Genomic DNA, 12,367 nt, shown 5'->3' on the forward strand with positions numbered 1-12,367 from the left:
AACACTCTCAACACTGCAACACTTGGCACACAGCGACCTCTTTACCTCTATAATTCTCCACAAACACTTCATCATTTACCCTAAATTCCCTCTAAGGTCTGCCCTTACCATGATATGTCTTTTGATCTTGTTTAATTTTGACCATTTTGTTCAAGTTTGGTCTCAGCAGGTCAAGGGGTCCCTGTAGATGTCCACTCTTTAGCAACTCTGCCGGGGCACTGCCAGGTACAGACTGTGGTGAACATCTGTATCTGAATAAGATCCTAGACAACCTTGCTTTGATGTCTGCATTTCTCATTATCTTTCTCTCATTTTTGAATGTTTGAACAGCTCTTTTAGACATTCCGTTATAACTAGGTGAAAAGGTGCACAAATCACCTGGTCGATCCCATTGTTCTGCATAAATTGGTCAAATTCATAACCGGTAAACTGGCTTCCATTATCACTAACTCACATTAAGGGCGGCCCATGATGAGTGGTAAAGATATCCCTTAACTCGTCAATGGTTACGACTGCTGATGTACTACTCATAATTCTTTCCTCTAACCAAATACATAAGTAGAGAACCATAGTAACAGTTTCTCTTTGTCTTGTGTGGTCATAAAATCCTTACCTGTCTTAACCATGAATGAAAATGATCTATGAGTCATTACATTTACTGTGGCTCCAATTGGCTCTTCCATTATATATATGCAAAGAAATTTGTCTTAGAAATTAAAGGTCAGAGGAGGAGAGACAGTTGTACTTTTTCATGACTAATGATGTTGTTCTTTGACAATATGCTGTACTGACCCAAGTTTATACGTATTACAGTAACGGTCTGAGAAGTTGATGATATTACAGCTAAAGTTACAGATTACATCAGTAAACATACCTCTTACATAACTAACCCTGCCACCTGTGAGAGAAAGAAACTCTCATGATCTTAATGTGTTCATTTGGAAGGATTATAATGCCTGGTATCAAGGAAATGATATGCATACTGTAATACAGTGATCAATATTGTACGTCATAATGTAAGTGGTGTGTGACTAACTATAGCTGTAATATTAACTGTTCATTCTTGCTACTAACACATGACACCAAGTTGTCTGTTAGTCTTATTACGTACATTAATACACTGTTGTCTTGGCTTTACATCTCTACTAATGATGACACCTAAATCCTTCTCCTGCCTTGATAGTTTTATTTCCACATCTTAAGATGATACTGTAGTTTGCCTGCTATGTGTACACAGTGTAAACATGTTGCATATGTCTACGGTCAATATCACTGGCCATTGTACACTGACGTTGTTCAGCAATGTGAAGTGAACCTTAGACAGCATTACGGTATTTTGTGATGGACGAAAACTTGTCCCAATACAAGAAAAAAGAATGACACTTTTACTGAGTCTGAGAACCTATCATTGATTGTCATAGAATCCGGATGCTAAAAATATATTCTTACTGGATTTCTATAGAACGTACGTGGGACATTGATGTTAAGCAAATGATTTATACGATAATGAATAAAATCCCATAACTTTTCTGGAGCACAGGGTACAGATATGTATGTAACGTGAAACCGGCAGAATTAACATATCTAATATAAAGATTTCTATTTTGCAGATAACATAAATGTTTTACATGTAGAGATCAGTAATATCTTCAACAACCTAAATATAATACCATCAAATTTTATATTACAAACTTTTTATCTGGGTTTTACGCATTAAAACGATATTGCTTACAGAAAAGTAATGTACTTATTATCAGCACAAGGTTTGGAAGGTCTTAAAGTTATGAGTTTATATTCTTCAAAACTTAAGTAAGATCCATTAAGTATACTTTGAAAAATATACTTGCTTTTTTGAGGTGGTGAACGCTTATGAAAAATCATCGACATTTTCCTTAAAAATATTCTTTATGAATTGAAATCAAGTATTTTTTGGAGAAAATGTTTCTGAATAGCAACAAGACACAACTGAATCTAACAAGCTAAAGTTCATTAAATGACAAAGAATATGATATGTGAATCTAACAATCTTATTAATATCATAAAAACAAATATGTTACACAAATTTTTCAAATCATCAAAAGTGATAAAAGAAGCCGTCCGTAGGTAACTTGTTACTCAAGGTGTAAACACTCATAGGCGGAATCCGGTAACACCTCTTGAATAGCATGTGGAAGACAGAGTAGAGTGGCTAGGCTCAGAAGCATGTTCTCCACTTCAACTGACTAATGATATGTTAAGACAACACAAACCACATACATCCATTGTGAGGATGGAATCAGGGATGAAACATCTATAACTAGAAAGGTTAAAGATACAAAGATGGTGAAATACCTTTACCCGGGATCAGTAGCACCTGTGGCAATGGACACACCTTTGTAATGCTTGATCACTTACAACTGATCAACTTTAATACGAAAGTCTTAGGTATTGTCCCTCAGGAAAACTTTTTATAAATATTTATAAAACACATATATATGTTAGATATACACTATCTCTAGAATATATCTTTACCTGGGACGTGTAACACTTGTGTGGATAGACACAACTTTGTAATGCATGATCCATTACACGATATGAACTTCACTAACGAAGAGTTATCCAACGCGTCGTTGGAGAACATTAATCAAATACATATACAGAATTTTTATGTTACATAAAAGACATTTCTTGGTAGTAGACATAAGAAATGATGATGAAAGATAAGAGACGTAGAGATAAATGTTTTGTTAAAAGATGAAATATTCCTGCCTTAAACTAGCTCCTTGTATTGGATTTTCTTTTAGATACCCAGAGGAAAATATATTCTGTGGTTCATTTATATATATGTTTATGTTTTTCACAACTTTTTATTCTTTAATCTTTTAGGATTCAGGTTTAAGAATATTGGTTCTGAACAATCATTATAATGCAACACAATACATATTTATCATAAACAAAACATTTATCACAATAACCATTTTGTTTGCATCAGATTCTTTAAGTCCTCAGTTACGTTTGTTAATATATAAGAAATTTTTCCGCCACTGACAAGTGGCTCCGTGGTGTAGTGGTTAACACATCTGTCTAGTAAATAGCTAATCCGGGTTCGATTCCCGGCGGAGCCTATGTTTTCAGTATTCGGGATCGGAACATATATGACTGTGGTAAACCGTCATCCGACACCACTGAACTTCATCATCCAGGCCAACAATCATCCAGCAGTGACACATCCACTCCTGCTCGTGGCTGACCATCATCATCCAGGCCAACAATCATCCAGCAGTGACACATCCACTCCTGCTCGTGGCTGACCATCATCATCCAGGCCAACAATCATCCAGCAGTGACACATCCACTCCTGCTCGTGGCTGACCACCACATGTTGTGCCTCGTGTGTGAAACATAAAGCCCATCATACAGTCGCCACACATCATTAACCCATCTATAGTCGCGGTGCTGGACGAGTCTGAAGGTTTAATTATCGTGCCCTGGCAACCTGCCGGTACGTCCGGTAGGTTGCCAGGGCACGATAATTAATCCTTCAGACTCGTCCACTGTGACGGTATAAGTGATAGTGAAGTGTGTATGTCAAACATACCACATCATGATGGAGGTTTTATTGATCATTAATGTTTGTGTAGGTGTTGGTGAATCATGTCAATATGTTAAACTAGTTACGACTGTGTGACATATATACAGTAGAAACCTAACAAGGCTTCAGGTAGTTACTATGTTGTGGGATAACAAGGCTGCAGGTAGTTACTATGTTGTGGGATAACAAGGCTGCAGGTAGTTACTATGTTGTGGGATAACAAGGCTGCAGGTAGTTACTATGTTGTGGGATAACAAGGCTGCAGGTAGTTACTATGTTGTGGGATAACAAGGCTGCAGGTAGTTACATATTTCCATCAATTTGTTTGACGTTCAGTTACGTTGCAGTAGTAAGGCATTCTCCAACGTACAGACAACACCAATCTATGGATATGGATGAAGCTGAGGCATCTATTGTTTGGAATAGGCAGCCACGAGAGAGAGAGAGAGAGAGAGAGAGAGAGAGAGAGAGAGAGAGAGAGAGAGAGAGAGAGAGAGAGAGAGAGAGAGAGAGTAGCCTGGTGTTAGGGCCAACATAATGTTATGTTTGTGGATGACCATCTGAGGTGAAGGTGTTTTCGTCACCATAGACGACACGTTGCCAGAACTCAGCAGGTTTATCCTCCTAGTGGACCACCTCCTCCTCCATCCTCTCCTCCATATTACGTTAAGGTCCGGCTGGCTGCCCGTCTGGCCAACACACACACACAGCCAGGCATACCACAACATGTGAAGGTCAACCTGGGACCCCCTGTGTACCGTGATCCATTGTACATATAAGGAAGACATTTACAATGACACACTTCCACTGACGACCATTAGGTCACGAAACCTTGAGAACTGGTTGTTGGTGGTTTGAAATAACTACACATCCCCAGGACAACATCCATGTACCTCCTACACCTTCCTGGCTGCACTCCATGCAGGAGCAGGGTATGGTACACATCTCTGCAGCAAGATTATTGACTGGACTGTACCATGTCTTTCCTTCCTTACGAAGGATACTGCCTCGCCGAAGATGACTTGTCATTCCTGGTGTAACCACTTACGGGTGGAGTCCGGTAACACCTTTTGTATGGCATTATGTGACGGAGTGGAGCAGCTATGTTGAAAAATGCTCTGCACTTCCATTGATCATATTGATGTGATCAGGATAAACAGAATTCCACACCATAAATATCGAGTGTTGGGATGGAATCAGATACCAAACATAAGTAACTAGAAGGCATAAGGAATGCTAGATTGTGAAATACCTTGACTTAGGATCAGTATCGCCTCCTGTGGAAATACAAAGGAATTCCACCATCAGCAGATGACTGGGTCCTTCCCAGGCTGTTTATGAAGACATCAGTAAGTGACACATTAGTGTGGTGGTCAACGTTACAAGACATACAGATAATTACAAGGAAATAACCAACAAGTTGTCATTATGGAGGCGCCAAGTCCTGGACTTGATCAAACCAACTGTGACACTACGTCTCTACAATACTGCTCTCAACCACTCTACTTGGCAGATAATGTGGACAATACTGCTCTCAACCACTCTACTTGGCAGATAATGTGCACAATACTGCTCTCAACCACTCTACTTGGCAGATAATGTGGACAATACTGCTCTCAACCACTCTACTTGGCAGATAATGTGGACAATACTGCTCTCCACCACTCTACTTGGCAGATAATGTGGACAATACTGCTCTCAACCACTCTACTTGGCAGATAATGTGCACAATACTGCTCTCAACCACTCTACTTGGCAGATAATGTGCACAATACTGCTCTCAACCACTCTACTTGGCAGATAATGTGCACAATACTGCTCTCAACCACTCTACTTGGCAGATAATGTGCACAATACTGCTCTCAACCACTCTACTTGGCAGATAATGTGCACAATACTGCTCTCAACCACTCTACTTGGCAGATAATGTGCACAATACTGCTCTCAACCACTCTACTTGGCAGATAATGTGCACAATACTGTTCTCAACCACTCTACTTGGCAGATAATGTGCACAATACTGCTCTCAACCACTCTACTTGGCAGATAATGTGGACAATACTGTTCTCAACCACTCTACTTGGCAGATAATGTGGACAATACTGTTGAAGAAAAGAAGGAACACAACTTTGTAATACTTGATCAGTTACAAGTGATAAACTTTAATACAAAACTCTAAAACATCGTCCCACACGAGAACTTTTAAAGATATTTATAGAAGACATAATATCTATGTTAGATAGAACGTATTTCTTAAAAATATATCTTTATCCGAGAAGTGTACCACCTGTATGGAGAGACACAGTTATGTAAAACATGATCTATTGTATGAAATGAACTTTAATAACAAAGATTTATACAACGTCTTGCTGATGAACAATCAACAAATACTTACACCAAATTTCAATATTAGATACAAAACATTTTTGCTGGAAATAAACGTAAGAAATGATATTGGGATAAAGGGACGTCAAAATATATATTGCTTATGTTAGGGCGAACTCGGTAGTTGGTGAAGCCACGACACAGAACCAGAGCAGTTATTTTGTACACTGAATATCATCTGCCATGTTTACACTTATGTTAATAATAGTCGAATCATATATATAACCCGGGATTATCATTAACCATTAAAAGGAGTTTGGGATGATACAATCTCATTTATACGTATTTCTTGGCCCAGTCTGGTGGACGGTAGCAGGTTGAGGTGAAGTTTGGGCAATTCTGTCTACATATGTCGTGTTCTTAATTTTATAAAGAATTCAACAGAAGCTGAAGCCATAACACAGACCTGACTCTCGTCCCAAGCCTCTCTCTCCTGTCCTGCCTGACTCTCGTCCCAAGCCTCTCTCTCCTGTCCAGCCTGACTCTCGTCCCAAGCCTCTCTCTCCTGTCCTGCCTGACTCTCGTCCCAAGCCTCTCTCTCCTGTCCTGCCTGACTCTCGTCCCAAGCCTCTCTCTCCTGTCCGGCCTGACTCTCGTCCCAAGCCTCTCTCTGGTACAACCCAACCCTCATCCTAAGCCTCTCTCTCTGGTACAACCCAACCCTCATCCTAAGCCTCTCTCTCTGGTACAACCCAACCCTCATCCCAAGCCTCTCTCTCTGGTACAACCCACCCTTCATCCCAGGTCTCTTTCTCTGGTACAACCCAACCCTCATCCCAAGCCTCTCTCTGGTACAACCCAACCCTCATCCCAAGCCTCTCTCTTTGGTACAACCAGACCCTCATCCCAAGCCTCTCTCTGGTACAACCCAACCCTCATCCCAAGCCTCTCTCTCTGGTACAACCAGACCCTCATCCCAAGCCTCTCTCTGGTACAACCCAACCCTCATCCCAAGCCTCTCTCTCTGGTACAACCCAACCCTCATCCTAAGCCTCTCTCTGGTACAACCCAACCCTCATCCCAAGCCTCTCTCTCTGGTACAACCCAACCCTCATCCTAAGCCTCTCTCTCCTTCAAAGCCTCACTCTCCGGCCAAACATCTTGTGTTCAGCCTCTCTCATCCCGAGACTTTCTCTCCTACAAAGCCTCACTCTCATCCCAGGCCTCCCTCTCCCTCCCTCTACACCAGCGGTATTTAAACATTTTCAGTGTTGCAGGTCCACATGAATTTGGGGAAGAATTAGAGAAATTATGGAAGTCTTTATAATGTGTCCCATTTTCACAATATTGCTTGAAATCTTACAGTTGCACGTGCCGGGCTACCACAATAACCGCCACCTGATTGCCACTCTCCTGGAGGAGGAGGATGAAGCCGATGTTGTGATAGTAAACATCACATGATGTATCACTAATGGTCATAACATCAAACATTATGGCTACACATCCCGACAATCACCAGACTGTGTGTGGCACAGCACGAAGGACGGAGTCGCCCGCCAGTCTTGTACGAAGCACAATACAATATCTCACTACTTCCTGCCGCTTTCAATACTTTCTATCAGTCAAGATACACTACGTACGTACGTACGTACATCGTTCTATTATCCTTTGTACATCTTCACAACTGGCGTTTTCGACCTTATCTGAATGAGTCACATCAAATGTTTATCAAGGACACTGTATCATTATTTTTTCAAGGAAATAGTGAACGTATATGTTTGTAAATGTTGAACAGTTATTTGTGAAATCAAGGCCACATTACACTTGTCCACTGTCTTTGTCTTTCATACTCTATCTTTCATACTTGCATGCCATTATTACACGAAAGTCCACTTGGGAACTTATCGTCTTTCATTTTGCTCGTGGACGCACAAGAATATATATATATATATATATATATATATATATATATATATATATATATATATATATATATATATATATATATATATATATATATATATATATATATATATATATATATACATATATATATATATATATATATATATATATATATATATATATATATATATATATATATATATATATATATATATATATATATATACAAACTAAGTGCATACGAAGGCGTACTTTGGAACGCTACAGCTAGGCTATGATCGCCCTAATAGAGAAATAACTATTCGAATACTATGTACTCGAATACCCTTCGTCTCACGTTGGTGAGCAACGGTGGCTACACCGGTCTTTCTCCGCCTGTTCCACAGGGGTCACGGGTTCGATCCTGGCTGTTGGAAGTTTGTGATATATATATATATATATATATATATATATATATAATATATATATATATATATATATATATATATACATATATACATATATATATATATATATATATATATGTATATATATATATATATATATATATATATATATATATATATATATATATATATATATATATATATATATATATATATATATATATATATATATGTGTGTGTGTGTTTGTGTGTGTGTGTGTGTGTGTGCGGATAACTTTAAGGCATGGCTAGGGTGTACTGGTGATGTCTTTGACCTAAAATGTAAGTTCAAGCCCTTAGGCCGACCCTGCACTTAGCTTGAATCCTTTTGTGTTCACTATAATCTTTTTTACTACATCTCCTCTCCTTAATCCCTTTATCTTCACTATGCAAGGCCTATTATAATCTTCACTACAACCACATCTTCATATGACCTTATCTTGACTAAGCTGGTTTCAAGGAAGGCTTTAGATCTTACCCGCTCACACAAACAACGTACTTACACGGGGCCCGACCAGTGCAAATAGATGATTACACACACCTACACACACCACCACCACTAATAATACACAGAGAAATAACCTTTTCGGTCGGCTTTGGATCCGTCCTTGAACGTAGTTTGGAGGATTTGGGGGATCAGGTCAATAAGGTTAAGTTCACTACAACCTCATATTCACTAACGTGTATCTTCATTACTAGCGTATATTCACTAAATCATATCTTCCCTACACTCTCTTCTTCACTACACCGTTATTTCTATCATACCATCATCATTGTACTCTCTAATGTTCACTAAAAATAATTCTTATCTTTACTTCATAATCATTTTGATTAAACCATACCCCTTGTTAACGCTTATCTCTACTACATTCATACCTTCACTACATTCTTTCCTTCATTACAAGCTATCTTGACAATATCCTTATCATCACTATACTCTTCTTCACTACACTCTCATCTTAACATCATCCTTCTGTTTACCGAACTTAGTTCAAAGTCTGACTTGAACGTAGCTTTGGAAAGTTTGTGTTCCTCATTGTGTTACCTCCTTATCATCATTGTAAAGGCAATTGTCGCCACTCCCTAACTAAACCCTCATCGTCACTACACTCTCATCATTATCATTACTTCTTGATATTCAATACAAAATTTTAACATATACATTTATCTTCACTACAGAATAATTTTCATTGCACCTTAATCTTCATTACTCCTTGTTTCAGCTACATCCGTATCTTCCATTCATTCTTATATCTTATATTAATTACATCTTTACAATATCTTTATATCTTCTCTGTTCCGTCTTTTGGAAAATTGAAAATGAGAGTAAAGGATTTCCGGCCATCTGCTCCCTCCCCTTTTAGTCGCCTTGTACGACACGCAGGGAATACATGGCAAGTATACTTTCTTCCCTATCCCCAGGGATAACAGCATCTGGTGTTCCCAGACGGTTACCCATCCAAGTACTAACCAGACCCAACGTTGCTTAACTTCCCTGATCGGACGATATACATATATATATATGTATATATATATAACACTGAAAACAATGAATTTCCCAAATAACAATAATGGAAGCGCCGGGCTTTGAACCCGGGACCTCTCGCATGCCAAGCGAGTGCTCTACCACTGAGCTACGCCCCCAAGAACATATTTTGTGACATAGTATTATATGAAGTACTGAGATTACCACGGCAAAATAGTGTTTGACCGACCGTTGCCGACTAGCCGGCAAAATAACCACAGGGTAAATCTCCATGTTGCTGTCGTGTTTTCCTCTTAATTTTCCACAAAGAAATGAGTTTTAATTTTTTATTGTCGTTGCAATAGACTGGAACTAAGCAATAGACTGGAACTAAACAATAGACTGGAACTAAGCGATAGAGTGGAACTAAGCTGACCTGGTATGAGGTCAGAGCCCTCATTATCATCCCTGCTAACTACCGGAAGCAGATTAAGTCGTTCCACAACCGATGTCCGGCCCATGTTAACTCTGATGTGCCCAGCAGTTGGAGGAGGATCGCCAGAAGCTTCTGGAAGATTTCAAGGACGTCTTGGTGGACCTGACCCTTTCAGATAAGGTCGAAAACCCCAATTTATTGTGAAGATCTTCACTATAACGTTGGACGAACATACTGAATGTTGCACACATGTGATGCGGACAAAATGAAACAAGAAAAAGACAAAAATTATGTCTGGTGTAGGTCTCGAACCCACGACCTTGAGTGTGTGAGACTCACGCTCTACCACTGAGCTAACCAGACAACAGAAAATACGTCTGTTTCTTCAATTTGAATTAATGAAAATCTTTGCGAGGCAGCGTTAAGAAAAGAGAGATGTCTTTGACGAAATTTACTTGTTTGGCTCTTTCTTTTGTTCCTCAGTATCGAAAGTAAACATACTGAAGGATATATATATATATATGTATATATATATATATATATATATATATATATATATATATATATATATATATATATATATATATATTGAAAAGGATCGCAATTTTGCACGTGATCAAGTATATTCTTATGAGTCCACTAGGAAAATAAACACGATAAGTTCCCAAGTGCACTTTCGTGTAAAACTCACATCATCAGGGGAGATACAAGAGAGAAATATAACAGTCAGTTGATATACAACGAAGAAACGTGGCTAGGACGCCATATGGTAAACATGTGATTGTCCAAGACAGACAACAAGCGCATCATAAACTTATTATGTGGACATGAAGGTGAATTGTTCACAAATTTTATCAACATTAAAGTTATCCAATTTGTATAGACCATCACTAATATTAAGACTATAATTGTGTATTCAGAAATAGAAGATTCAATGATATTTCTCGTGGTGCTGGAGTTAGAGTTAATAACTGAGATGGCATTATTAACTCTAATTCCAGTACCACGAGAAATATCATTGAATCTTCTATTATTAAATACACAAAGAATTATATACCTTAAGGAAACCAACATGGCTGTCAAAAATAAGCTTTAGGAATGAAGTTTATGAATGGAATATCAGTGAGACGATCCAAATGACGAATGAATGAGAGCGTAGTCAACATACAATATAAAAGGACATATTATGAATGGCAACCAGGCAAGTAACCGCCCAACTGAATGGAAGGATTTAAAAGTTCGCGTTATATGACGAATTTTGATAGATTATCCAAATTTCCATTCCAGTTATGAAACTTAATGGTTGTGTTCAGTTCTAGAGACAAAGTTTAAAGGTTTGTGTTTCAAAGGTGAACCACAAAGGATATCGTTAAATTAACTGACATTAAAATTTGTCAATTAAGTAAATCATTTTGTACAATAGCTGTAATTTGACAGAGTTAAAAGTTCGCATTTTCATTACAATTCTAATTCAAAAGTTTGAGTTTCAATGATGGTTTGCACAAACTTAACGTACATTTAAGTTTTGTGTTTATATGACGTATCTTAAAGGATTCTGGTAAAATAACGCAGCTGGAAGGTTTACGTTCAAATGACGGTGTTTAAATGTTTATTGATGAATGGTAGATTTAAATGGATAGATTTTAAGTTCGCGTTTACGTGGGCCAGTTTAAGATTAAGGTTCGTACCTACCAGGTTGACCAGATGGCGGTAGTGTGTAGACACAGCCATACCAGGTCGTATTTATCATCATTAAAGTCACCTTCCTTACTTACTTATGGCGGCGATGAAATTCACTGGTTCTTGATTGTGCACCAATTAACCTATCAGATAATGGTACAATGTTTGCCTGGTGTTGCATGTATCACGTCTGTTGTTGAAACACAAGAATGCCAGGTGACTTTGGGAGTGGATGATAATATAAAGATCAATATTAATGTGGGAAATCTTGAACCGCCATCACCAGACACAACACATGTTTGGATCTGGCGGGGGGAGGGACTTGCCTGTGACGTCACGATGCCCCGCCTCCAGCCTGGCGCCGCTCTGTGTGTGTGTGTGTGTGTGTGTGTGTGTGTGTGCATTATGGGAGAGAGTTATACACTCGTGTTGTCCCGTCTCTTAACCTTATAAGTATATACTATACATTTGCTCCTGGAATTGGTTCAGTTTAGTAAGTTAGAGAGAACTTCCAAATTTATTTTCTCCTGGCAAGATGGCCGGGTGGTTTAAGGCGCTGC

The 12,367-nt window shown here is 38.6% G+C and overlaps 1 non-coding gene across 1 annotated transcript; it reads left to right on the top strand.

Annotated features, from left to right (window-relative positions):
• Nucleotides 1-3,032: 3,032 nt before the first annotated feature.
• On the top strand, nucleotides 3,033-3,104 carry TRNAT-AGU (transfer RNA threonine (anticodon AGU)). The gene has a single exon. It is a non-coding gene; the product is annotated as a tRNA-Thr (tRNA).
• Nucleotides 3,105-12,367: the final 9,263 nt, after the last annotated feature.

This window comes from Panulirus ornatus, chromosome 5 (genome assembly GCF_036320965.1).
Source record: "Panulirus ornatus isolate Po-2019 chromosome 5, ASM3632096v1, whole genome shotgun sequence".
Taxonomy (NCBI): Eukaryota; Metazoa; Arthropoda; class Malacostraca; order Decapoda; family Palinuridae; genus Panulirus; species Panulirus ornatus.